This window comes from Rhagoletis pomonella, unplaced genomic scaffold (assembly GCF_013731165.1).
Source record: "Rhagoletis pomonella isolate Grant_MI unplaced genomic scaffold, Rhpom_1.0 Rhpom_scaffold_00012, whole genome shotgun sequence".
Classification (NCBI taxonomy): Eukaryota; Metazoa; Arthropoda; class Insecta; order Diptera; family Tephritidae; genus Rhagoletis; species Rhagoletis pomonella.
In genome coordinates this window covers 1,291,498-1,297,134 of record NW_023458566.1, presented here as the reverse complement: position 1 = coordinate 1,297,134, position 5,637 = coordinate 1,291,498, and the positions used below count along the sequence as shown (strand labels likewise).

At 34.0% G+C, this 5,637-nt stretch overlaps 1 non-coding gene across 1 annotated transcript; it reads left to right on the top strand.

Annotated features, from left to right (window-relative positions):
* Nucleotides 1-2,733: 2,733 nt before the first annotated feature.
* Trnar-ucu lies at nt 2,734-2,807 on the top strand. The gene has a single exon. It is a non-coding gene; the product is annotated as a tRNA-Arg (tRNA).
* The last annotated feature ends 2,830 nt before the right edge of the window (nt 2,808-5,637 follow it).

Genomic DNA, 5,637 nt, shown 5'->3' with positions numbered 1-5,637 from the left:
ATTGTTGGAATGAAATTTTGCGCCCAATTTTCAAAGTGCAACAATCACAACTGCATCTATGCATATTGCATATATGTATGTAGATAGGTACATATACATACACATACATACATACATATTTTGAGATACATACTTGCATTTCGTTGATATGCCTGAAGAAAGCTACGAAAAAGCTCAGCTGCCTCGTGGTGCAGCGCAGTGCAGTTCGATGATGATCGTTGCATATTGTGCATTTCAAGCTTCGGTGGCAAGCTCGTTGACCGGCGCGCGCATGTCTGTTCCATAGTTGCCGCTGCCGTTGCTCGCTATGTATGCACGTTGCTTGTTGGCGCGTCAGGCATTGTTGAAATTGCGCTAGCGATAGAAATTTGCTGACATTGAATTCTAAGCAACAACACAGGCACATACATACATACTTATTCTTTATTGTGTGGTTGCATTGTCGCCCCATCGCACTACATTTCCATTTTGTTGGCAATTTTTAGTTATGGTAATTGTTGTTATTGCACCCTGAAGCCAATGTTATTCTTGCATGTGGCTATTGCCGTTACTGCTTATCGTTGCTGTTTCGGCTGCTGCCGCTGCTGTTGTTGCTGTTTGCATTTGTTCTATCGCCCATCGAACGCGATTGTAGCAAATTGCATTGCCGAAATACTTGGCCTGACATTGGCGTGTGGGTGTTTTGACGTTCACCTTGGATTGTAAGCGGACATGTAGTATCCATGTGCATATAAAAATATACAAATATACAAGATATGTATGTACATAAGGGTGCATCGCTCTCCATATCAAAAAAGATCAGTACTCTTTTTTGGAAAGATATTTCCGAGAAATATTAAGATTTGCATGAGCTGGAGTTGTTTGAAAAAACCATCAAACATCGATTTTTTTGAAGTGAAACTTCTTCAGCGGCGGTTGGTTTGTTGGGAGTAAATTGGCAAATTCAACGCAAATTGCACACAGAAATGGTTGGAGCTGAAACAAAGGCTTATTGTGTGTAAAAATAAAAGGTTAATAGAATAGAATAGAAAAAGACCAATACAAGAATGAAAGTATAGGTGACTACGTACATAGATAAAGAAAAGGATAAAAGCAAAAGAAAAAGATAAAAGCAAAAATGAAGACCAAGGTAATTTTAAACACTTTACTTTTGTATATATATAAGGGTAAAGGTGAAGAGGTGATTATGTAGATGTAGAAAATTATAAACATAAAAGTAAAGACAAAGAGCAGGATGAGGATACCGATAAAAGTAAAGATGAAGATAGGGGAAGGAAGTTTAAAATAAAGGTAATTAAAGAGGAATGGATATAGAGAGAGCCACAGATACTCAATCTGGGAACTATTTTGGGATTTTAGAGTTTTTCGGGATTCTCGGGACTTATCGGTAAAATAATCGATATTTTAATCGGTTTTATTATCGATATTTTTATCGTTTTCTTTATCGAAATTTTTATCGATGTTGTTATCAATTTTGCAATCGATATTTTCGGAACTTATCGATATAATAATCGATATTTTTATATATATATTTTGAACTATTTTATTAGCGATATTTTTTATCAATTTTGTTATTGATATTTTTATCGATTTCGTTATCGATATTTATCGCCTTGTTTATCGATATGTATCCATTTTGTTATCGATATTTTAATCGATTTTATTATCGATATTTATTGATTTTGTTATCGATATTGTTATCGATATTTATCGACATTTACCGATTAAGTTATCGATTTTGTTATCGATATTTATCGACATTTACCGATTTTGTTATCGATATTTTTATCGATGTTGCTATCGATATTTTATTGGATGTTAATATCGAAATAGTATAAAGATAAAAATGAAGATAACGAAAAACAGAATAACATAAATTAATTAGAACGAACAGGGGTAGAGGTAGCAATGTAGACAGAAAAAAGACAAATAATATAACCTTAAGCTAAAGCAGATGTATGTATGTAGGTACATATGTATGTATGTATATTGGTTATGAGACAAAACAGATATGTATGTAACGTAAGTTACAATTCTCCAGTGTGGCCCAGGCGCACATACTTTTTTTTCTAATAGCGGTCGGCTCTCGGCAGGCAAACGTCCCATTGTGTTTCTGTCATGGAAAAGCTTCTCATAAAATCAATTTGCCATTCGGAGGAGGCGAAAAACTGTAAGTACCCTCCAGTTGACACATTCATAGTTCTTTCGCATACCTATCTTTCGTCGATGTTATTTTTATTGACTGGGCATACTTACGTAAATAATTTCTTCTTTTCGCCCCAACTGTTAACGCTGGCCTTTGCTTTTTTGGACGACCGAGAACTCAGAAAACTTCGAAGGTGGTTTCATCATTGCAATTTGCTTCAACGGCTCTCTTTATTTCTTTCGTTGGTGCTTAGGTGGATATTTCAGCTACTCTGGGTTGTTGAAACGGCTGCACTTCTTTGAATTGTGGTATTGCTCTTAATTCTAGTTCAAACAACTGCAGCCACATGTCTTTTTATCACAATAGTACATATGTATGTCATTAAAAGTATACACTGGGCGATGCAAGACTTCGTCAATATTAAAACAATTGTGTAAACAATGTATTCTTTTTTTACTTTTTTCGATTTTTTTTGGCTTTCAAAATTTCATATGCGTTTTTAGTATCTTTAGAACTTTTATTTTATAAATACATACATACATACATACGTGTATTTTGATTCACTTTTTATTGTAGCACATTAAATCGGCCCTTTGGTGCAGTGGATAGCACATTGGACTTCTAATCCAAAGGTCGCGGGTTCGATCCCCGCAAGGGCTCAAAGGTGTATGCGTTTTTTTTAATGACGTTTTTTTTTATTTTATTGTATTTCAATTAATTTTTCATAAGTGAACATCTGAAGAATTTGAATAACATAATTTATTTAGATAAATAAAAAAGTATTTTTTTAAGTTAACTTTTTGATTTTTTCACTAATAGTCTTAGATCTGAATAAGGCACGACCTTCACCCATCTCTTTAATGAAAGAAATCTTTTTTGTATGAAATTTAACGTATTGGGAAATACTTCACGAGTGAGTTGGTAGAAAAAGTCCTGGCCAGGATATTTTTTTATTAAGACATTCAAAAATTTTTATTTTTTTTTTAATATTGTTTAAGGATAAATGTCAAACGCACGGATACGTATACCCATACTATGGAGGTCCGCCTTTAGTCGGCATGGAGTGTACGATTCACTTGGTTACTATGTACGCTGCATGACTTCTTTTGAAGGTCGCCCAGAAGGCCCAGAAAAAAATTCAAAAAAATCAATGGTAATTTTTAGCGACTTTAAACTTGCAGTTTATTAGCATGAAATTGAATGGGCTACAAAACTGCATACCCGATAATTTCGTAAATATTCTGATTAAAAATTTGAAAATTTTGATGACAATTTTTTTTAAGTTTGATTATTTTTTTTTATTTTTATTTTTGGAAATTTCTGAAGGAAAACATATATTTCCTTTTTAATTTTCGCTTCAATCAAGCGTTTTACTATCGACCCCAAAATTTTACTACATTCAGATGAAAAGAAACAAATATCCGGGAGGCGTCCGTTGAAATTTTGATTTTAAGTGCGCCCTTAATGTGCATACGTATGCATTTATTTATGTATGTACATAGAGTAATACTAATTTAATGTCGAAATCATTTAGTATTTGTTTATACAAGATTCGAAACGGTTGTAAAAATTCAATTCGAATAACAAGAGCTTTATGTGAAAACACAAGCAATTAAATTCGAAATAAAATTTAACAAAATTTTTAACTCCCAAAATATCATAAATAATGTGAGCCATAAATATATGAGAATACACTTGCTTCCAACGCCCGCCACAAATTTGTACAATAAGCCAAAGCAAAAGAACAAAAAGACATTTTCGTTTGTTATCGCGACAGTCCAGCAGAGTTATTGCTAACGGCCAACAAATAGTAAAGATAATAAAAAGATGCAGTTAGAAAAACCATAATATGTTCAGTGCACATACATACATACATACCTACAAAAGTAACTGTATGTATTATGCATTATTTGAACGAAATGTGCTAAAGAATTTATGACCTCAAAAAGTACGAGCAGGTCTCTCAACTTTAGTGACATTTAATTATCGCGTGCAACACATAAATCTCATAGAAAAAATCAAAAATTAATGTTAAAAATAATTTTCCACAGAATTGAGCATAAATTTTCAAACATCATAAAATTAGAATAGTAAAAAAAGCCGCAATAACTTGCATTGCATATGAATGCGAGAGTTGCGAGACGAAATGCTTTGATAGGTCCTCTGATCAGCTTTTCAAGTTTATTTTATTTTTAATTCTATCACTACTTCAACAATCAGAAAGCATCGATGTTTGTCTAGCAATTGCTGCCTATGACGAATACTTAAGATCTTTTTGTATGGCTAGCGGCATGCTAGATACCCTGTAGGAAAATTAAAGAAAAATAAATCACAAATTGCATAAATGCCCAGCAGTAGTTGTGAATAAGGCTTTCAAGAAACTTTTGAGGTCGTTGAAGAAGCCTAACGCGAACCAAATTAGCCATACCATTTTTGTATAATCTCGAGTTTACGGAATGGCAGAAGAATTCTCGATATCGTAGTTTCCTTAACTGTACTGGAAGCATGGTCTCTATCCATGGGAAGACACCAGCGTTGGAAATATGCGGATTTTCTGACGAAAGAGATCTCACATCGCGAAGATTGGCCAAATGGACTCACTGCTCTTGACCTAGATATTTATGTACATTGGTACACAGACGGTTCCAGGACGGATGGCAGTGAAGTTGCAGATATCTATGGACCCGGCACCAAACTCACAATGTCAATGGGCAGATGGCTCACAGTGTTCCACGCTGAAATTTTAGTGATCTTAAACTGCGCCAAATTAATCTTGAAAAAAAAGTCGCAGCAGGGTGGGAAATAAAGTCAATTGACCTTATTTCCGTTGATCTTGTTTTCTGTCACCATTTTTACGTTGTTTTTGTTGTAAGGCTTACAGAACATAAGCTGTACTAAATTTTTGTATAGATTTCTAATTCTTTTTAATCGTGTGTTACAATTATGAAGGATTTCTGGAAGGTATGGTTTCTGCGAAAAAAGGAAAAATTGAAAGTGTAGTTGGAAAGCCGCAAATATCTTGAAATGGAATGGACCAATTAGTCCAATATTTTGGTGGATGAAAGACAAAATACGTAGTTATCGATTGGCATCTATAAACTTTATCCAGGCGAAATTCAATTTTTTGGTCTTGGTTGACACTTTTCAGGAAATCCCATATGTAAAAAATAGTGATGTGCTGAGGAGATACTTTTAATCATTGATCAATACTCGATACCGATTTAAAAAGTATCCAATATTTTCGATACTCCGCACCGAAATGTTTAGGCTTCCAATAAAAACGCGTGTGAACCAAAAATAAAAGTGTTTAAGGAGAGCCTAGCCTATCAAAATCCGAGTGTAGGGGCTACTTGGGAAAGCATCGTCTTTTTCGTACTAATTGTGAAGTATAGCATAGTCGAAATAAAGTCGATGCAGCTTTTTTAACTTAATTTGGACTATGAATACAACGCATTGTTTTTCAGGCGATATCATAAAGCAAATATCAAATC